Here is a 23436-nt window from a genome sequence, read left to right as displayed (position 1 = left end):
TAAACTGGCATCACCTACTACGCAGTATCCCAGGAAAACTACTTTTATGATGAGAGTGATTTCAAGCGAAACTTCTTTTTTTTTTAATTTACACTTCTCGATCTTTGCAAATGAGGATGGCAGGCAGCACAATCCGACGTCGAACGAAATATTCCCTCTCACCGGCTCACTGCGCAACCGCAACACGCCGCATTCTATAGTAGAAGTCCGCGAGACGAATCACTGGGCAGGCGCGTGACGTTATGGCAGTACAGCGCGCATGCGCAGCAGCTTCTGAGGGGAAGCACTACTAGTGGCAGGCAGGGTGCTGTCTCTCGCATCCCCTCCCCTCTAGATGCTGCTGCCTGCCTGTCTCTCACTCCTCCTACCTACAGATGGCTGCTGCTCCTCTCCTCCTGCCCTCCTCTCCGTGTGTTTTCTTCTAATGCAAATTGAGTGTCGGGAGAATCCCGGGAAGATGGCGTATGTGGCTGCCCCCCGGGATGTGGCCGCTTCTGTACCAGGTAAGGGGCGCGATCTGTGCCGTTTCCCCGCTGCTGCAGCCCTGGCAGTGCGATGGCAGCAGCTGGTCATCTGTAGTGGCATGTGCCTGCCGTGCGGCGCCCTCCCTGATGCCCCCTCGCTAGCTGCTTATAATTAGCCATGTTCCTGGGGAGAAGCGTGGATGGCAGGGTGGTTTCCCAGCACTCGCTATGGCCGGAGTGCCTCCCACATGACGCCTGTGCCACCCTCGGGTGCAACACACACCTGTTTCACGCGATCTAGGTGCAGATCTCACCCCACGGGTGGGCAGTGAAGCCCGTGTCCTTGTAGGGTGTCACCTGCGCTCGAGCTGGGGTGGGAAGGGGAAGAGGGATGCCTGACACCCGGGAGAGGGCATGGAAGATGTGCCCGTGCAGCTGCATTGGAGTGCCTGGTACACACCATGCAATTTTCTCGTCAGATCGATGGGTCAAATTGATAATTTCTGACAGGTCTGATCAGATTTCTGATCGATTGTTGACAGAAAAGATCAGAAATCAATTGTAAAAATGATCAAAAATCTGATTGGACCTGTCGGAGATTATCGATTCGACCTATTGGAAATTGCATGGTGTGTAGGCATAGAAGTGTCAGACCTGCGACTTTGCAGCGACAGGGACTGCACGTAGAGAAGTCCATCAGCTGTCCCAGTTATGGTGCCTGTGAGGGAGGCAGCCTGCTATATGCAACACAGTTTTGTATGTACAGGATCTGACTTGAGGCCAATGAATAAATGGATAGATTTTGTACAGAAGTGATCAGAAAACTGATTGGACCTGTTGGAAATGATCGTTTCGACCCTTCGATCTGATGGGAAATTGCATGGTGTGTACCAGGCAGAAAAGTCTTATATTTGGTAATCTAGAAACTGGCCTGTGATTCGTACTCTGATCGCTGTCTGATAACTTCATGCTGGAGACCTTATTATTTTTTTTTACTAATTCCTAGATTACTTATCACAGCTTTTCCTGCTTAATTCGGCCTCTGTTGCTGCAATCCAGCGATGAAGGGGTTAAAGTGATCCCTCCATGATCCATGGCCATGTTGTGGTCTGCAGCGGTCATGACGTCTCTTGACAGTAAGGTGTGACACAGGCATGAGTGCAGGCCACGCACTGACATGAGGGGACGAGCTGTCACTTCCTGTTCATGGCAGGTAGCGTGCTCCTCTGCTGAGATGGAGCTTTCTAGGATGAGGAGGCACAGTAGGACAGGGCTGCTGCTGCTGTACAGGCATTTCTCCTCTGACGTCTGTGGCTTCTTCCCTGTTTGTTATGATCTCATGGGACATCAGTGAAAAGTGCTCACTCAGAAGTTTGAGATGAAAATCTGAGACTGTGGCACACCCTTTCCCTCTGACACATCCACCTGTTACTTGGTAGGATACCTGCAGAGGAACTGTCATCAGAACGGTTTACAGTCTTGTTTGCATGTAAAAACAGGCCCTTCCATAGGGAAGCATGAGTAATTGCCAGCCTTTTTTGACTGTTATATTGCTGGGCAGAGAGAAATGCAAAGATGCTTCAGTTGTGTGCCTGCCTGATCCAGTTCAGCCGTTCTTCCTAGTAAACAGAAATTCAGGAGAATGGGTCTATGCATCGCACTTTAATAATGTTCCTCAAAGTATTGAACAAAATTAAGCTATTATATGTATCGGTAGTTTCAGTTGATTGACTTTTTTTTTTTACCCTTTTGCTTATGATTTGCATTGATTATTTATAATTACTTCTTCTGTGTCTGAAAAGTGTGGGTCTTCACCTCAGTTTAAATGACCTAAACGGCAGTTCTGCATTTCTTGCTGTGTTGTCAGATAAAAGTTGTCCAAGGTATAGTCGATTGTTCTTCAAGATAACTTTATTATTTTTACTGTATTGTTTCTCAAACTACACATCACTTGTATCTGTACTTGTCACTGGTTGTCCTGATTGTATAGTATGCTGAACTGCTCATGTATCTATGCTTTCCATTATTGTATGTTTTTGTACGTTGTGCAGCTTTACGGAAGATGTTGGCATTATATGAATAAAAATATCTATTATCGCTTTGCTGAATTTTCCGGCATTAGTTTGAGTAATGACTACAGCCAGGGTTTGAAGGCTAGGAGTTTACTGTTAACTATTTTAAGGTTTAAAAATACATTTGTATTATAAGCATTACTGTTTAAAGTGGACCTGGACTCAGAACTTCCTATCTGCTCTAAAAGATAAGCAACAGCATAATAACCTTTTAAAGAAAACATTTCTGTTATAGCCGATACAAATCCTGCAATAAATCTGCAGTTTGTCTACTTCCTGCTTTCATGGAAGCAGACATAGTGCTAACATCCTGTGTTTACATAAAAAATTAGCTGCTCTGCCGAAGCAGCCAGCTGACACAGCTGAGAGATCAAAGTAGAGCTTGTGATTAGACACAGATGAGGGGGAATTAGACAAGCTAAACTCTCTAAATACATACAGGGTGGATTTCTTTGTTTTCCTTCTGTCCTGTGCAAGAGTTCAGGTCTACTTTAATTCCAAGTCCAGTACCAGTTTGTGGAACTCTTCTTCTGTACTGAGACCATGGCACCGCATGGCATGTGACTGCTAGAGGCTGTGGATTTGATATGGATTCAAGATTAATCACTGAGCCCAATAGCTTTTAAATGAATGATTTGAAAGTTTGTGTTAGATGGTTAAATGCTTTAAAAGTGACCCTAATCTGCAATTTAATAAACATACATTACTGATTCTTTTTTTAACCCAATATTAGATACTGGTATGTCATCTCAGTGTACACCACAAAGCTGATATTCTGCCCCTATAGTGCTAGTGTATGCTGATCCCTGAAAAGTATGCTGTGAAAATGTTCCCCTCATCCTTTCCAAGCTTTTAATGTCTCCTTAATCCTGTGCAGGTTAGGAACAATTTTCCCTACACTTTTTAGGAAGCAGTATCTTAAAACGGGGCTAAAATAAGTAATGCAAATATATTGCGGTGTTGATCAGAGCTTCATTTAATGTCCTTTAACCACCCTGAAGAATAATTACATGAGCACCTTGATTTATGGTGGTTCAAACCTTGTATAGCTTTTTAAAGTGGACCTGAACTCTTGCACAGGGCATAAGGAAAACAGAGAGAAATGCACCCTGTATGTATTTAGGGTTTGGCCTCTCTTATCCCACCTCACCTGTGATTAATCACAACTGTAATTTGATCTCAGCTGTGTCAGCTGACTGCCTTGGCAAAGCAACTAATTTGTAAACACAGGATGTTAACCCTATGTCTGCTTTTATGAAAGCTGGAAGTAGACACACTGTAGATTTATTGCCGGATTTGTATTAGCTGTATTACAGAAATGTTTTTCTTTAAAGGTTATTATGCTGTTGGTTATCTTTTAGAGCAGAGAGGAAATTCTGAGTTCAGGTCCTCTCTTTAAGATGCTAGTGTAGTGAAAATGTGATACATGGGTTAAATATCTCTCTTGTTGAAGTTGAGCATCTTAGAATGTGTGTATATGCAGAAAGTGTAATTCACTTGTTTCTTATTCATGCCCTATGACTACACACACAAGGGGCTTGATTCACTAAGACAAATATCATGCCTTATCAGAGTAGCATAGCGAGCGTTAGGAACCCGCAGGGGCTCAGGGCAGGACGAGTGGAGCTCTAGTCATTGCCAATTAGCAGCCATAAGTCCGCTATGCTACTCTGTATTCTGATAAGGTGTGTTCACTTTCATAAGGCGTGTTATCTCTGAAAAGGCATGCTGTTTGTCTTAGTGAATTAAGTCCATGGTGTTTACCCAGTTTTGCTAAGCGATCCAGTGGCACATGCAGACGTTTCAGCGCCACAGAAGATGCCAGCGCTATATAAATCTATAATATTAATGTATGCCAGTCACAATTGTCTTCAACAATCCATGCCTACTGCCCTGAAAGATAGAGGTGGCATATACTAGACAGCAAATGAAGTTAGTTCTTTATGCTGATAAGTTGGAAGTGGGAAAAAATGAGCAAGTCTAATTTCCGGAGTAACCTTGGCAAAGGCCAAATTGTAATGGCTAGATCACTAGGTAGGAGCTATAACCAAGTTAGCAGTCCTTGTTGGGTGCTTCAGGGACATTTTATTGGTTAGCACCTATCAAAAGTGGTACTGGAAAGAACTGAGTAGAGGGTTATGGCTGCCCAGGCTTATTAATGCACTTGAAGAATGAAGGCTAGCCTGTTACCTCCTATCCAGAAGTGCTATTCTAACATAGCTTGCTCCGATAGTGCTGGGTGTGACAAAGCTGTGAAGTTTATTTTTATTTTTTTTATTTTTTTTACAGCTTGGTATTTGTTTTGTAACTTGTCAGATGCAGGCTGCTGTGTATTGAGATCTTTTGTACTTCAGATAAATAAATGGTGACTGTGGGGGGTGCACTGTATTGTCTGCCTGTAGCCTTTTTCATTTAGCTGAAACACTGTCCTCAGGATAAGACTAGCTTAGGCCAGAGCTTTCCAGAAACTGCTGTATGAGGAATATAAGCGCAAGGTGAGCTGTGTAAGGAGAATCACTTGTGTTGGGGTTGTTGCTGAGTTGCCATGTGCAGCGGCTGTATTTGATGGAAACTGCTTCTGCCTGAAATGTAGTCATTTATCATTCATCCACTTCTGCTCGCTCTTTGACTAGGCTTATGTAATATTGTGACCCTGGCTGTAAGAGAGAGGTGTTGGAACACTCAGACCAGCTTGATTAACCATGCTGACAACTGGCCACATCAGTAAAGTAACAAGAATTACTGGGTCTCCACCTGGTTTAATGCGAATGCAGCAAAATTTTAATATACCATAGTAGCAAAAACACAACATTTCGGCTAAGAGGACAAGAGAACTGGCCCATGAAGCAATAGAAGGTGCTGTTTTCTGATGAATCACTTCCCCCCCCCCCCCCCCCCAGATCGCGTGTCTGTGGTTTGTGCTATAAATTCTATCTATCTATCTATCTATCTATCTATCTATCTATATCTCACTATGGCAAAAACATTGTAAAATTTAAAATATGTGCAAACATAAACAAATAAGACATATGTTTTTTTTCCAGAGTAAAATGAGCCATAAATTACTTTTCTCCTATGTTGCTGTCACTTATAGTAGGTAGTAGAAATCTGACAGAAGTGACAGGTTTTGGACTAGTCCATCTCTTCCGCTCTGCTTTTTCTGCTTCTGTGAGCTTCCCTAGTACTGATGGATGCCTGTCAGCACACAGTGGGTAACGATTTGAGCTACCCACAGTGTACCAACCAGTTTCCATGAGTCCCAGTGAAGCCCACATGGAGCCGGCAGAGCAGTGTGGCGACATGAGCCCCATCCCTTCCTTCCTTATCCTCCTGCCCCCTCCAATTCTCCCCCCACCCGCCTCTCTCCCTTCCGATACCCCCTCCCTCCTGATCCCCCTGCAGCGCTGTGAGAAGAGAATGGGGAGTGTTACTTTCCGAGGCTCTCTCCAGCAATGATCGTAGAGTCTCCTCTGCGGTACAGCCCCGGGCTACTGTATACAGTACCGGGGACGTGGCTGATATTAGCCGCGTCCCCGTAACTGTAAACAGTATAATGGAGCAGTACGCAGAAGAGAATCAGTGATAATCGCTGGAGAAAGCATCTGTGAGTAAAACTCCCCGTTCTCTTCTCACAGCGCCGCAGGGGATCAGGAGGGGGGGGGGGGGGGGGAGGATAGCCGCTGGGGGGTCGGAAAGGAGGGAGGTGGGACACTTATTCCTGGCTGACTGCAGCACCTGTAGCTGCTAACTATACTCGGGCACTTATTCCTGGCTAACCTATACCGTTGCACCTGTATCTGCCAACTATACTGGGGCACTTATTCCTGGCAAGTCTATACTGTTGCACATATAGCTACTATACTGAGGACACTTATTCCTGGCTAACCTACGTGTACTGTTGCATCTATTGCTGCCATCTATACTGAGGACATTTATACCTGGCTAACCTATACTGGGGTAACTATGTCTGGCTAACCTATATTCACCATTGGCGTACTGATCCCTCGTTGTGTAACTCCGACGGCTTCCCCAGTGTCTTCTTCCATATCCCTCTGTGGATTTTCTCCTCCCTCAGCGATTACATGTTCCATGTTCCCCGGCGATTGGTGTTAGTGACGCCAGGGCCACGCAGCATCAACAACTGGCGGCAAACTATTTTTTTTTTTCATTGAATTCAATATTAACCACTTAAGCCTAACTGGACAAATATATTTGTCCAGTGTAGTTGTGGAGACTGCACCACCAGTTTGTTACTAAATGAGGCATATGTGGTATAATTTTAATCGTGAAGAGTTGTAGAATACATTTTGGTGTGTCTTAAAGCTTGGGCGCACATCACATAAAAATTGAGTAGGGACAAACTCAATGCAATATAAAAAAGTGATTTTCAAAACTATGATCAAACTTGGGAAAATCTTAGCAAAACTACAAGAGACATATGTGGTAATATTTTAAGCCTAAGTTATTGAATGGAGTTTAGAGTTTTAAGCCTCATCTACACGGGTAGATGAGGCTCCGATCGGGTGGCTCGATTAGCCGCCAGATCGCCTCTTCCGGATTCCCGCTCGGGCGCCGGATTCGATTCCCCGCTCGTCCCCGCCGGCGCCGCTTATCTTCCGCTCGATTCCCTGCCATTGTCCCCTTGCGGGGAGCGAGCAGGGAATCGGCGGTGGGGAGATCCGTCCTGTCGGATCTTATCAATCGAGCCGCATTAGCGGCTCGATTGATAAGGAACATCGCCGCCACATCTATGCGTGTAGATGCAGCTTTAGAGTTGAGGGTCGTGTCTTGTGTATTCTTTTTAGTCACAAACTGAATCAAAAGCAATTACATTTTTGCATATTCTGTACCAAAATAAGAAAATAAAGTTACAGAATGTAAGGAAAAAAAACATGCATTGTTAGCTTTGGAGCTTGGCTTTTTAAAGATATATGCCATGAGGGTATATTACATTTATTTATTTATTATTTATTATAAGGGCAGCACGGTGGCGTAGTGGTTAGCTCTCTCGCCTTGCAGCGCTGGGTCCCTGGTTCGAATCCCAGCCAGGGCACTATCTGCTAAGAGTTTGTATGTTCTCTCCGTGTCTGCGTGGGTTTCCTCCGGGCCCTCCAGTTTCCTCCCACATTCCAAAACATACAGATAAGTTAATTGGCTCCCCCTAAAAATTGGCCCTAGACTACAGTACTTACACTACATAATATAGACATATGGCAATGGTAGGGATTAGATTGTGAGCTCCTTTGAGGGACAGTTAGTGACAAGACAATATATATATATATATATATATATATATATATATATATATATATATATATATATATATATATATATATATATATATATACTGTACAGCGCTGCGTAATATGTCGGCGCTATATAAATACTAAATAATAATAATAATAATATTATTTTTGCAAATACTGTCTCATAATAATCAATGGCGTATAATGAGAAAGCAAAAAAGACACCTTTATTTCCAAATACAATATTGTCACCATACATTGTGCTAGGAACATAATGTAAATGTTGTAATAAACAGGATGGATGAGCAATTAAATTTGTGGGTTTAACTTATACTTAGCACTGTTTATTGTAAAGCTCTATTGGATGTAAATGGAGAAATAGTGTGTGTGTTCTATTTTTTTTTTTTTTTTTTTTTTTTTTTTTACACCCTAATTTTCCTTTTTAAATGCATAGAAAATAAGGCCATTGCTAAACAAAATTTTCACACACTAAAAGTCTAATTTGTCCTGAAAATAACTATATAGATAATCTTAGGTGTGATAAGTAGTAGTCTAGTTATTGATGAATGAATGGGAGCAGTGCCGAAATGTGAAAATTGCTCTAGTCCTGTAGTGGTTAAAAACAAAAAACAAAACAAAAAAATGCTTGTAAATGTATGATGAAATTTTTAATGAAATTAATTGAACCACGTTTTGCGCAGAAATCCTGGGGAAATTAACCGCCAGGGAGGTAAAAGGATAACTGAAGTGGGAGGTGTTTAGAGGCTGACACATTTATTTCCATTTAGGCAATACCTGTTGTCGGGCAGCCCTGCTGGTCTATATTGCTGCAGTAGTGTCTGAATTACACCAGAAACAAGTATGCAGCTAATCTTGTCAGATTTTACAAAAATATAAGATACATATGATCTGCTGCATGCTTATTTAGGGTCTGTGGATAAAAGTATTAGAAGCAAAGGATCAGCAGGATAGCCAGGCAACTGGCATTGCTTAAAAGGAAATAAATATGGCAGCCTTCATGTACCTCTCACTTCAGTTGTCCTTTGAACCACAGACTCGCAACAAATATGCAGATCAGGAACTCTAAGGGCCCGTTTCCACTATCGCGAATCCGCATGCGTTGCCCGCATGCAGATTCGCACAGCCAATACAAGTGGATGGGCCTGTTTCCACTTGTCAGTTTTCCTGAGCGTTTTTCTGTGCAGGATTTTTCTACACGGCAGAGCCCTCAGAATTCGCTTGCGTGTGGAATGCAGGCGAATCGCACGCAATGTATTTAAAAGGGAAATCGCATGCGTTTTCCCCATGCGTTTTTTGCCGCAAATTCGCATGCGATTTTGCATAGGTACCCATGTTAATTCACACAGGCAGTGACATGGTTAAATTCGCATCACCCTAACCTATGCGAAATCGCGGCAAAAAACGCATGCGGAATCGCACCCGCATGCGATTTGCCTGCGGTGATTCGCCGGCGATTCTGCAACACAATAGTGGAAACGGGCCCTAAAGGTTGACAGTAACTCTGCATGTTTCAGATATTTGATTAAAACACTTTGAAGCCTACAGAATAGCAGAAGAGCCAAAGAACTGGCATTGTTTAATAGGAAGCAAATATAGGACTTCCATACCCCTCTCACTACATGGCCAGGTTTGCATCAAATACCAGAATGGTGGTACAAATGTTTGTGACCATTACTTGATTATTGGTCTTTAGAGGTTGGTTTAAAGCAGGCATGGGCAAACTTGGCCCTCCAGCTGTTAAGGAACTACAATTCCCACAACGCATTTGCCTTTGAGTCATGACTGCGGCTGTCAGACTTCTGCAATGTATTGTGGGGCGTGTAGTTCCTCAACAGCTGGAGGGCCAAGTTTGCCCATGCATGTTTAAATATTTCTGAAACTGGTAATTGGGATTCTAACATGAAAAATGATGGCATCCAGTGAGCTGCAGATCTGTAGATTGTTACATTTTGTTGAGAGGTCTGAGGGGAATGACCAGACTGTATTGAGATGACAGGAGGGCTAAAGTAAAACCGGTAAACTACGCCTTACAACTGTGGTGAGCAGAAAACTCACAAGATGTCAGATCACATCAGATTACACAAAAAGCTGAGGCAGCAGTGTGCACAGGCTCAGCAGAAGCTGGACAGCTCAGACTGGAACCTCGTACTCCTAAGAGTAAATGAGACTTTCTTGGAATCCCATAGACTTAAAGAGGATCTGTAACGTCAAAACGTCCCCTGGGGGGTACTCACCTCGGGTGGGGGAAGCCTCCGGATCCTAATGAGGCTTCCCACGCCGTCCTCCGTCCCTCAGGGGTCTCGCTGCAGCCCTCCGTGCAAAATGTCATTATTTACCTTCCCGGCTCCTGCGCAGGCGCTCTGACGGCTGTCGGCTCCGAAGTAGGCGGAAATACCCGATCGCCGTCGGGTCTGCTCTACTGCGCAGGCGCAAGTTTCCGGTCCCTGCGCAGTAGAGCGGACCCGACTGAGATCGGGTATTTCCGTCTACTTCGGAGCCGAGAGCAGCCACAGCGCCCCCGACTGAATTTACAGTCGGGTCTGTCGCCGGCTGTTCGGAGGGCTGCAGCGAGACCCCCGTGGGACAGAGGACGGCGTGGGAAGCCTCATTAGGATTCGGAGGCTTCCCCCACCCGAGGTGAGTACCCCCCCAGGGGATGTTTCTGATGTTACAGAGTCTCTTTAATTTTTTGTTTTAAAATGTTAATCTACCTTTTAAATGTTTATTTCCTCAGGTGAATGATCTTGTTAATTCTGCCTCCATTCTGGCAAAATTTCAACCATTATCTTGTTTCCTGCTCTCATAAGTGTTATGACCTATAATTATTTTCAGCAGCCCTGGTATTCTTAACCCCGCCTAGTTCTATGTAGGGTTGGGTCTGTACATACACACTGCTCTCTTCATGTAACATGCCACCTCTGGTACCCATTAAGTTTAAGAAAGTGTGGTCATTTTATTGCTTCCCTTTGTCTTTAACTATATACATTTCCATCACTTCCTCTCCAGACAGGAAGTAGAGTAATCTTTTTGTACAGAAGGGAAGAGCTCATTTCTGACTAGCGCTCATTGCTGCTGTTCCCAGGACAACCAGTTTTCACATTAACCTTCCTAACGGTATCTTCAACCCAGGATCAGGGCATCCGCCAGGCAGGTTACTGCACAACTCGCACTGGAGCAGAACTTCATACTCATGTCTCCAGGAATAAGACAGTCTCCTCTGTGTCCTCCTAGGCTCTCGATCCCTCAAGTGAGCTCTCTGTCATGTGACAGCAATCTCGCCATAGCAATAGAGTGCTTTCGGAGGGCAGGAGGTGGGAATGCAGGGCTTTGTTTCTGGAGGAGGTGAGTTTTGTACTGAGGCTGCCTGAACTAGACCTGGGGGTTCCTCTGGCATGTGATTACATCCAAAATTTAGGGTTTAAAAGCATAAAAAACTGCACTGCTTTTAGACCCTAAAATCAAGAACTAATCATACTGCCAAGAAGGTTAAAGACACAAATCTCCATAGAGGTCTTTAGGACAATATCTTCTTTAGTGACACAGATTGCGATTAAAGTAAATCCCACAAGAGTCTATTTTTTCCCCCTCACTATAGAGAACTATAATAATGATACAAAATCCTGAGAGTATTCCTCAAAGTGCATCTTTTTTACCTTCCATTTTGAAGCTTCTGGGACAGTCCTTGCCTGTGTAATTGTGAAAGTGTCCTTAGTTGGAGGGTTGTGATCACACAATCCATCTCAGGAGGTTCTTTATTAAAGGAGATGTGCAGAGCAGAGAATCATTACCATATTTACTTGCTGAGGAAGTAGAGGACAGTATTTAGAAGATTGTGTATGATTGCAGATTGTGTATGGTTGCAGATTACAACAGAAAAGTGAGGTGTGTGTTTTTATTTTTATTTATTAATTTTTTTTTTTACATATATTTGTTACTTGGAATTGATGGATTTTGTGTTGCCTGATTTAGTAGTTTAGGGACGTGAATGTTGGGTAGATGCTCTCTTTTTCTCATCTTGCCAGGGAAGAATCCTGTTAACAGCACTTTATACCTTTGACAATTACTTGGACTCTATTGTTTTAATTTGTTGTAATAATTGCTACATGTATGTGTGCAATACCCTCCCTCCCACTGAAATTACTCAGGCAAAACATTTGTATCGTATTATATGATTTAGTTTAAAGTGAACCTCTGGACTAAAAATCGACTCAGCAGCACTGAAAAGGCTTTGTGTTCCTTTAACAGTTTCACAGCATCAGAACTTTGTTTCTCTTATACAAGCCTCATTTTTAGCTGCACAGAAGAAAACTGCCCGGGCTTTTTTTCCCCTGATGCTGTGCAAAGCATGATGGGATTTCTGATCTTGTTGTTCTCGTTCTGCTGTTTTGGTGCAATATTTACATTTTGAATTTCACATTTGAAGCCTAGCGTGTGCAGCTGGGAGGGGTAATCAGGACACAGGATAGTTGGAACTGTGTCTCCTGCTCCTTGTCACCTCCTTTCAACCAAAAAGATGGCTGCCCCCATGACAAAGATGGCAGCCCCCATGAATCACAAATATTTGCCTGTTCTTTTAAAACAGGGTGGGTAAGAGATCAGATTACCTATCTATTCTAATTAACATAACTAATGTAACTTGATGACAGTGTGTTTAGGCTGAAGTTCCCCTTTAATAATATGGACTATACCATATGAATTGTTTTAGATGCCTTCTCTGGGTGTCACCCCAGTTTGTTTCTAAGCATGCCCAGATAATCAATGGAATTGTTGGTTGTTCTGAATCTTGCAGCAGGCTTGAACTGGTCTGTGGTCCTTTTTTTTTTTTTTTTATTTATTTATTTATTTATTTTTTGGCGGTATCAGCAGTCTCTCTACTGTGACTCTCTGGCATGCTTATCATCCTTTTTGTAGGTCACACAAAAAGGTTGATGATCATCCCATGGCTGTTCATGTATCTGGAAATATATGCAACTAACACCTGTGATTTTGGTGAAAGGTTGATGCTCCTCCCACAACTATGTATTTGTAAATGTATGACTAATACCTGTGATTTTAGGTATGGAGGTTTTTGCCTGGGCAAGACCTGGTGTTTTCTCCTCTGTTTGATACAGACTAACCAGCAAGCTCATGGTGACCCAGAACTCATTGGAGTGTGTAAAGGACTACAATGGTCCTAAAAGCCCCCTTACTAAGATGTTAAGAAAAACAAGTTTGCTTTCTCAAAACAGAAAGAATTTGCGATAATTCAGGTTGAAGTGAGCTTGAGATGTCTCCCAGTGCATCACTGCTGAATATATGCAAATTAACCATTTGTCCTCTGTTTGAATCGCAGATTGGGCTCAAGTATATGGAAGTTCAGTTCAGGTTTGCTATGAGCTCCATGCCCACTCATGTTATTTTCTGGCATGCCCTGAACCAACTCAGCTGTGTAATGGCATGGCAGAGTTGAAGAATCAGAAGCTGTTATTTTCTGTGTGGGATATTCTGGTGTGCTGTGCAAAATATAGGATATTGTCAACAGTGTGCTTCATTTTCCTGGTGGGTAGGAGGGGTTGTCTGCTATTGTACAGCCAAAAGACCACACCAGGTGACCGGTCAGAAGGTGCTTAACCACTTCCCGCCTGCTAATTATAATAGGAGAGTGGCACGTGTGGGTCCTGGAGCATTGATGCAAAATGGACACGTCAAAGTCTTATTTGCTCTAATTGGTGCAAAAAAGATCAATCTTTCTCTATTCCGTACATCAGGAAGTAGAATTTGACACAGATGTACTGTACCGGTATCTACTGGAAAAGCTAACTCTTTGCATTGTTTAACTTCAGGACCAGAGCAATTTTTACTTATCATCCATTTCTCATTAACTTTTATAGACGAATATCTACGCCCCTGGAGCAATAAGTGGTAAGGTAGCCAAAAGAAAAAAAATGGCATCATCCCTATACAAACATACAGCTTAAACACCCTAATACCAAAAATCCTTTTGTTTTATCTGACAGTGGGCTGCCAGCACCAAAGTAACCACTTCATTCAAAAAATGATGTTTTGAAATTTCCTATTTCTTTATCTCTTATAGTTTCTCTTTTATATCCCATTAAAGTGGACCTGAACTCTTGCACAGGACAGCAGGAAAAAATAGAGAAATGCCCCCTGTATGTATTTAGAGGGTCTAGACTGTCTAATTCCCCCTCATCTGTGGCTAATTACAAGTGTAATTTGATCTCTCAGCTGTGTCTGCTGGCTGCCTTGGCAGGGCAGCTCATTTGTAAACAGAAGATGTTAACCCTATGTCTGCTTCTGTGAAAGCGGGAAGTAGACTCACTAGATTTATTGCAGGATTTGTTTCAGCTGTAACAAAGAAATGTTTTTCTTTAAAGGTTATTATGCTGTTGGTTATCTTAGAGCAGAGAGGAAGTTCTTAGTTCAGATCCGCTTAAATACTTTATGATCTTTTCACAAAAATGTACATACTCATTGTTTAAATTGTTGCCATCCTATATAATAAAACCCCTGTGTCCCTGCTTCCAGGCCTGACAATTTGCTGCCTGTGAACCTCACTGCGTTGTGGGAATTAACAGCTTTTTACAACTGCCAAACATCTCCCTGTGTGCATATACTTTGGACAGCGGTGTGCTCATTTTGCGGCCATCTCCTAGTGCCTGTTTTTTAATGGGCGGACCTTTTTTACTAGTTTCTATATCTAATTTATAACTTCTATTGACACTTGAAAGGAGTTGGATGTTTCATAAGTAAACAAATCGTTCAGAGGTTTTGCATGTGCCAACATCACTGCCCTACCTAAAATTTTAGAAATAGTCACATAGCATATATACATAGGCCCTAAGCCTATGCCGTCTCAATGCCCACAGCCTGGAGATGCAGACAGACATGAAAGTCCCGGGAGGAGAAACTGTGCAGGCAGTGTGACTAGAGGGACCTGAAGGATGAGGACCACCTCATGCTACACTGTAGCAAATATGCACCTTTGAGGACTGCCAACTTCTAGAGACTCTCCGCCCACATCCTGGATTTCACCTCCAGTGATGAGGAGAGGAAACTACATCCTAGTGGGGGAAGAGAAAACAATTAAGCAATTATCAGCCCGATATGTTGCTGCCTGCCATCAACTGAGAGGAACATACCTCACGGATTGTATACCCCTTATACTGCCCTCATACTCTCATCACCCCTATGGACTGTATATCCCAGCCCAACATCCTCCACACTCTATAATGGCCCATACTCACGGGCTACAAAAGTGGCCTGTCGCCAGCACACGTGAGCGTGTGCGCGACAGGCCTGCAACAGCTCGTCGCCAGGTCCCTCCGTGTACACACGCGGAAGAGGGACCAGCGGTGCGATGGAAGCTGTCGCCGACGTTCCTCCCCCCCCCCCCCCCCCCCCCCTCGCCGGAAGCGCCGTCTATTTGCAATTAAGTTGCTGTCGCTAGTCCGCATACTCACGCAGACTAGCGACAGTTGTGGCGGAGTTGCGGTCAATCGCCTGGCGACATCAGTGACGGTTCGGGGTGCGCGCCCGTGCAACACCTCATACTCACGGGCGACAATTGTAGCCCGTGAGTATGGGCCATTATGGACTGTATGCCCCAGCCTCCTGTACCCACAAGCACCCCCTCGCATGCTAATGCTAATGTTTTTGCTTAGGCAGTGCTACAGTGGTTTGCAGAAGTATTCGGCCCCCTTGAAGTTTTCCACATTTTGTCATATTACTGCCACAAACATGAATCAATTTTATTGGAATTCCACGTGAAAGACCAATACAAAGTGGTGTACACATGAGAAGTGGAACGAAAATCATACATGATCGTACAAAGGCCAGTATGCCTGACGCATATCACGTGTTCGGATGGTAGACGGAAGTCCGGGGAGGTGCGGGAGCCGATACAGCGGGACGCCGCAGACGACTGGTGAAGCAGATCGCACTGGACCCGTGAGACTTGCAGTTATGACATGCTAAAATCCCTATAGGGAGCTTGTAAGTGTTTGGAGGGCGCGAGAAGCGCAGTTGATTTTTACCGTGAGCTAACATATTGCGCTATGGAAATTTTTTATCTGTTTTATTAAAGGCCTTTTTATACTTGGATGTGGATATGTTCACTGATGGTCCTAGTGATACATATGTAACAATGCACATTGCCTGGTTGTCCTGCTGATCCTCTGCCTCTAATACTTTAAGCTACAGACCATGAACAAGCATGCAGCAGACCAGATGTCTGACAAGATTAGCTGCATGTGATTTATTTATTTAAGTATTTATATAGCGCCAACATATTATGCAGCACTGTACAGAGTATATTGTCTTTTCACTAACCTGTCCCTCAGAGGGGCTCACAATCTAGTCCCTACCATAGTCATATGTCTATGTATGTATAGTGTAGTGCATGTATCATAGTCTAGGACCAATTTAGGGGAAAGCCAATTAACTTATCTGTATGTTTTTGGGATGTGGGAGGAAACTGGAGTGCCCAGAGGAAACCCATGCAGACACGAGGAGAACATACAAACTCCTTGCAGATGTTGACCTGGCTGGGATTCGTACCGGGCACCCAGCGATGCAAGGCGAGAGCGCTAACCACTACGCTACCGTGCTGCCCAGATATTACTACAGCCAAAGAGATCAGCAGGACTGCCAGGGAACTGACATTTAAAAAAAAAAATGAAATAAACATGACCGCCTCCATAGCCCTCACACTTCAGTTGTCCTTTAACACCTTTAAGGTAGCCATACACTGGTCGATTTGCCATTAGATCGACCAGCTGACAGATCCCTATCTGATTGAATCTGATCAGAGAGGAATCGTATGGCTGCCTTTACTGCAAACCGATTGTGAATCGGCTTCAGCCTGAAACCGATCACAATCTGTTGAGCTGCTCCTGCCGCCTGTCTTTTCCCCCTCCCCCCCCCCCCGTATACATTACCTAAAGCTGGCTCCGGGTCCTCTGCTCCGCGCTGCTCCGCGCTGCACCCCGCACCGCATCCCAGCGTACACTGTGTCACTCCGTGACCAGGAAGTTCAAATAGAGCGTCCTCTATTTGAACTTCCTGGTCACTGCAGTGACACAGGAAGTTAATGTACGCTGGGATGGAAGCAGGAACAGAGCCGTGCAGCGCGGAGAAGATGCCCGGGAGCCAGCGTCAGGTAATGTATACCTGATCAGCCGCTAGCGACGCGCTCCCTACCAGCGGGCGATCGACGGTATTTTTCCGCATGGCGCGATCGACGGACCATTCCGATTTCGGGAGGAAATCGGATCGGCGGGTGCGTTTAGCGCAAACGATTGGCAGCAGATTCGATCCCAGTGATCGAATCTGCTGTCAAAACGGCCGCAAATCGGGCCAGTGTATGGCCAGCTTAAGTCACCTGATATTGGCATTTCACGATTCACCTGTGTTCATTCATTCAAAAAAAAAAAAAAAAAAAAAAGTATATTGTCATGCTTTTCAGTATTTTTCACATGAGTAATAGGACTTTTTGGATTAATACGCTGAATTGTAAGTTGCAAAGTTGACTCATCTATACAACATTCTAGCTGAATGAGTTTGGTAACCTTTTAGTCATAAAATACTTTTCTATATTTAGAACATTTTTTTTATGTGTGCTTTTCTGAATGTAGGAAGTGGGCAGTATTATCATTAGTGGATTCCTGGTGCTGTTTATGTATTCTGTGTGCAAACAAGGAAAGAATGCGAAACTTTCTGTGATGTCTTCAGCAGCTGATTGGGTAATATGGACTGGAAACGGCTTGTCCTGTTACAAGAGGGATCATGTAGATAAGAGAAGAGCTAAAGGTCATGTGATCTGTCATCATTTTCTAAAAGATCTGAGGATTAAAGATTTGTACACCTGCTAGAAGGTTATTGACCAGGCTGTCTCTACAGAGAATATAGCGTTTGTAATGGCAGTCCTGGTGCATCGAGACATTTGGCTTCTGTATCAAGGAGGCAAGAGGATGGGGCTGCGGATGCACAGTAGCCCGTGACTGTTCCATTCAGTTAATTTTCAGGGGGGCACAGCAGCACAAAGTGCACTATGAGAAAACTGAGGAAGCTGTAAGGCTATGGGGGCTGGAAGAAGCTCCAGGTAAATACAATAGAACTGGTACACTTGAAGACTAATTATAGGCCTGAAAATTGCCTGAAATGATCCAGGCCTGTGGAGTCGGAACAAAAATCCTCCGACTCCTCAGTTTATGAAACCTCCGACTCCGGGTACCCAAAATGGCTCCGACTCAAACTCCTTGGTCTGATACTTACCAGGGCTGTGGATTTTGTACAAAATCATCCAACTCAGACTCCTCAGTTTATGAAATCACTGAATCCGACTCCAACTCCGGGTACTCAAAATAACTGACTCCTCGACTCCGACTCCACAGCCCCTAAAACCTGCCCTGATCACAATGTTACTTATCAAGTCAAAATGTCATTAAAAATTTCACTATTATGCAGGAGAACAGAGGCGCCAAAAAGATAAAAGGAAGCTAAATGAGCTTAAAAACCAAATTCTTGGTAAATAGAGGAGGTAGTGGTGGACTTACCTCCTCCAAGTAGACACACAACAACAGTCAATATATTTTATTTATGAACTCCCAATATGCAACGCGTTTCGCAGGTTTGATCCCGCTTCATCAGGCAATAACAATGGAGCAATAGCATATGTGGTCAGTAGAAGAGCCAGGCACCTCTAGTAACCATTTACAGTACATATTACACTATTGGGGCTCTTGGTGTTCCTTGTTTTTATTAAAGATTTCACGTCTTGCAAACTGCTTGCAAGCAAAGATTGTATTATACATTTACTTCAATGTCATGTATTGGTATTTTATTTGTTTTTACATTTATATATTTATAAATTAGTGTACCTGTACTTGTTATCTGTAACAGCTTAAAATGGCATAATTGTGTAATAACTCTTAGTAAGTGCAATCTGTCCATCTATTTTGCTGGTTAGTTGGGCCTTGACATTTTGCTGCTGGGAAATTCACGGAGAAATGGGAGTGTGCAGCTGGAATTGTAAACGTCCACTACATGGGCCATGATACCAAAACCTACATTATGTGGGGGCTTCGGGCTGGAGTGCTTCCATTCATGCATGGACAATCAGTGGCGGCGTATCAGAGAGGGGAGAAGCCGGAGGGAGGGTGGAATAGTCACAAATCCTGACAACAACCACAACATAGAAGATGCCGCCACATTCCAGTGGTGTCACTTAGCTGGTGCTTTATCCGGAAAAATTACATAAACCTAGAATGCAGCACACACACGCATACACACTTACTTCCTGGCTGTGTATTTTTTATTACTTTATTATTATTATTATTTTAATATCTATATAGTGACGGCATCTTCCACAGCGCTATATAGTCTGTCACGAACTGTTCTTTACAGGAGCTCGCAATCTAATTCCTACCATAGTCGTATGCTCATCTTAGTCTTGGGCCAATTTTGAGGGGGAAGCCAATTAACCTATCTGCGTGTTTTGGGGAGGTGGGAGGAAACTGGAGCACCTGGAGGAAACCCATGCAGACACTGGGAGAACATACAAACTCCATGCAGATAGCGCCCTGGCTGGGATTCGAATCGGGCACCCAACACTGCAAGGCAAGAGTGCTATCCACTATGCCACTTTGCTGCTTGCCTATCAAACCAGTAATACCCGAGCAACTAATTGCCAAGTCTGTGCATAGTTGCACTAAGTTAGGGTTCATATGTAAGTGTTGAAATCAAAGGTTTCAGTTCTTTTTGTTGCCCAACATTTGAGGTTGTCTTTGCAGACAGCAGCAGTAGCATGGTTGATGTGCATTTGCCACAGTCTCTCCTTTATGACATCAGCAGTGTAACGTAGGCCGTAATTTAAACACTTTAATTTCAGGCTTGGTGTAAGCTCTATGATAAATCGTCACCTGGTCTAATTTATGGTTTCATAAGACAACAATATTCCTATACAAACATTGCTCATTTTTGAGATTAGGGATCAGATAAGTGGAATTTTTTAATCCAACCACTGTTGTATTTTCTTGCATTATGAGGCATCCTACTCCGCTCCCCCTCTATAGGATAAAGTGCTACAGTGACTGTGTCTGTAAAGCAGTTGTTGGTCAGAGACAGATGATAATTGCATGCTTTAGATTGTAAGCACCTGTAAAGCTATATTGTCATTTGGGCGACAATTATCCTAGCTTTAGGGCTCTTTCACAGTGCGACGTTAAAGTCGCACGTTACAACTTAAAACGCACAGTAACTTACAGCAATGAAAAATCAATGGGCTTAAGCAGCAGTAGGAGGCGCCCTTGTTGTATGGTTTGCACTTATGTGTACTTATAACAAAGTGTGTTGTAGATCGCCTACCTTAAGAATGGACACTCCACTCGGTAGGATAGATATAATAATTTAATGATGGTAAGCACCTAGGACAACGCGTTTCGCGGTATAAGCCGCTTCATCAGGTCAAAATAGTGCTGTGGTCAGTGGTGGATATTCTGGGCGCCCAGAATATCCACCACTGACCACAGCACTATTTTGACCTGATGAAGCGGCTTATACCGCGAAACGCGTTGTCCTAGGTGCTTACCATCATTAAATTATTATATCTATCCTACCGAGTGGAGTGTCCACTCTTAAGGTAGGCGATCTACAACACACTTTATTTGTTATAAGTACACATAAGTGCAAACCATACAACAAGGGCGCCTCCTACTGCTGCTAAATTCTGAGTCTAACATCCCACATCTGTGGGAGTGTTATTTTTTTGCCACAAAGTTGTGGCAAGAAACTTTTTTTCGAAGGAGTTGCGACCACCCACCCCAAAGACCGAGTGGAGACGGGCTTTCTCCACATGCTTTTTCGAGTGGTTGCCTCCCCAAGCAACCTACACTTGTGAGTAGTACTATTTGTATATCTTGAACAGATTGCAAGGGTAATACACTATAGGGGCTCCCGGTGTCTCCGTGTTTTTTTTCTTTTTCGTTATACAGTAAATCAATGGGCTGTTCACAGTGCAGACGTTGCGTTGGTGTCTAACGCTGCACGTTAAATGAAAGTCCTGCATGCTATCCGTTATACACGTTTTTAGCTGCGTTACCGTTAGACTGTTTGCACATGCTCAGTAATGTTTTTTTTTTTTTACGCATGCGCCATTTTCGTTCTATCACTGTGCGACGAAAACGGGGGAAACCAAACGCAGGGCTAAATAACGTCCAAGGTATAGTCTTTCAATGCGTTGCGTTAGGGACACGTTATGCGACCTTAATGTCGCATCAAACGCAACCTCTTACTGTGTAAGAGCCCTTAATTGACCTGTTGGAGTGGGGAAAAAAAAGGTTGCTAAATTGGTTGGCCACTTTTTGAAATCGGATCACCATATTTATGAAAGACTGATCAGATTAATTATGGTGGCTTAATTTCCAAGCTGTTATTTGGTGATAAAAAAAAGAAACAAAAAAAAAACAGTAAGCAGTCCGTTGACTTGCATTGCTGCTGCATTCTGCCATTACTTAAGGGGCCCATACACTGGTCGATTTCAGCCATTGATTGATCAATTCTATAGACTCTATGGCCAATAGAGTTGCATTGGATCTAATGGTCCAATAATGCATTTAGATAGATTTCCAATAGATTTAACAGGCATCTGACAAATCTATCTGATGGTCGAATCTGCTGCAAATCTATAAAAGTGTATGGCCACCTTTACAGTGGTAGCCTTTGGCAAAATGGAGTGGAGAATGCCATAAAGTACAAGGGAAAAACAACTGGCCTTTGTATCATAGTGGCAATTGCTATTTGATATATAGGCTATCATTCATAAAGCATTTCCGCATGCAGAAATGCTTAAAACAGCTGACTTTACCGAACACTCGGCAAAGTCAGCATTCATAAAGGCTCTTTCCGCATGAAAAAATGACACTACCGAGCAGAGTGATAAATCACCGCCTTGTGCGGTGATTATCGGAACAAATGTAGCAAAATGTTAATTCATGAAGATCACCGCAAGCGGTGTGAGGTCGGGAAGTACCGCTCCCTCTGATGTGGCGATACCAATGTAAGTGAATGGAGACACACAGACCTCCCAGGCAGCTGCAGCAGAGCGGAACACGGAGAAATGTATCAACTCGGCTGCTTCCGTGTCTCCGCAAGCCTACCGCCAGCCTAACGCCAGCCTAGTTCGGGGAATCTCCGCACTGCTACCGCACATGGATACATTTTTATGAATGCCCACCCAGAAGTCTAAAATACCGGCAGCGGTGTTTTCCCGCATTGATTCCCCTTACCGACCGCTCCTTTATGAATGATAGCCATAGAATGGCTAATTTCTTCTTTATAAATGCTTTGATCCTGAATTTCGATCATAGATTTCTGTTATAGTTGGCAATAGTATTGCAGTGTCAGTCAGGTTACTAATTGCTGATCTTCTCAGCTGATCTCTTATAAATCCAGCAACATTAAAGTGGTGATAATTCTGCAGCAGCAATGGCACTTTGTGGTGTTCAAGCTGATGGCCAGCTTCTTAAAAAGCCCGTGTGGAGAATGGAACAAAAGTTTTTTTTTGTTATTTTTGTTTTTGTTTTTTTTTTCCTGTAATTTGAGCAGCATTTTGTTAAAGGGAAATTCCACTTCATTTATAAACAAACCGCATGTTTCGGTCAGCTCTCTATACTGCAAGAATTAACATAATTTCAGCTTACTTTGGTTTTATTTGCATTTTAATCTTAAACATCCTCTCTGTATTTCTAGCAAAAACTGGGCAGACAAGCGTTTCAAGATTTGCTTCTGGCCTATGAGTGAGTGCAGGTTCATGAATGGCAACGGTTTCGGGCATGTGCGGTTAATTTCTCCTGCAGCAAACTAGGAGTTTATGAGCAGCTTGTACTCCAAAGAGCATACCGGGGCCCTGAACTCTAATGGGGTTGTAAGGAACATAACTACATTTTGTCCGCCGGTGGCAGTGTGTATTTGAAGAGGTGGTCTTCCTTCACCTGCCAACAGACAGAAGGAAAATAAATATGCACCCTGTATGTATTTAGAGAGTTTGAATTCATTTTCATCTTTGACTAATTACCACTGTAATTTGATCTCTTCAGCTTTGTCAGCTCAGGAATCCCCTCTGCCATGGCAGAGCTACTAATTTGTAAATGCAAGATGTTAACAATGTGTCTGCTTCCATGAAAGCAGGAAGTAGACACACTGCAGATTTATTGCAGGCTTTGTATCAGCTGTAACAAAGAAATGTTTTTCCTTAAAGGTCATTATGCTGTTGCTTATCTTTCAGAGCAGAGGAGACATTTTGAGTTCAGGTTTGCTTTGAAGCAAATCTGTGAGGTTTGCGAAGTTCACATTTACAGTTGTGTTCAAAATGTGTTTTGGCCAGTTTGACATTGATTTTGATCATTTCAGTCATCTAGTGTACAATTAAATCAAAGAGGCACTTGTAAGTCAGACAAATATAACATTTATAATGAAATAACCACAAATGTCTTTTCTGTGCTCACATCATTATCAGTTTTTTATTCAGGCAGGGAACACACTTGTCTTTCAGTTTTCTGCGCGCGTTTTTCTGCATACTTTTTCTGCACACCAAGTGTGTTTCTATGCAGGAAAACACGCGCGTTTTTTCACAGCAGC

The 23436-nt window shown here is 43.3% G+C and overlaps 1 protein-coding gene across 1 annotated transcript in view; it reads left to right on the top strand.

The window, feature by feature from the left end:
- The first annotated feature begins 272 nt into the window (after positions 1 to 272).
- The window catches only part of BAHD1 (bromo adjacent homology domain containing 1), a 222832-nt gene continuing 199668 nt past the window's right edge, over positions 273 to 23436 (top strand). Inside the window, exon 1 of the mRNA XM_068253393.1 lies at positions 273 to 503. The gene's annotated coding sequence lies outside the window, so the exon portion shown is untranslated. The remainder of the gene's footprint in view (positions 504 to 23436) is intronic.

This window comes from Hyperolius riggenbachi, chromosome 9 (assembly GCF_040937935.1).
Source record: "Hyperolius riggenbachi isolate aHypRig1 chromosome 9, aHypRig1.pri, whole genome shotgun sequence".
NCBI lineage: Eukaryota > Metazoa > Chordata > Amphibia > Anura > Hyperoliidae > Hyperolius > Hyperolius riggenbachi.
Note: the sequence above shows the minus strand (reverse complement) of the source record. Positions and strands in the feature narration are given on the sequence as shown.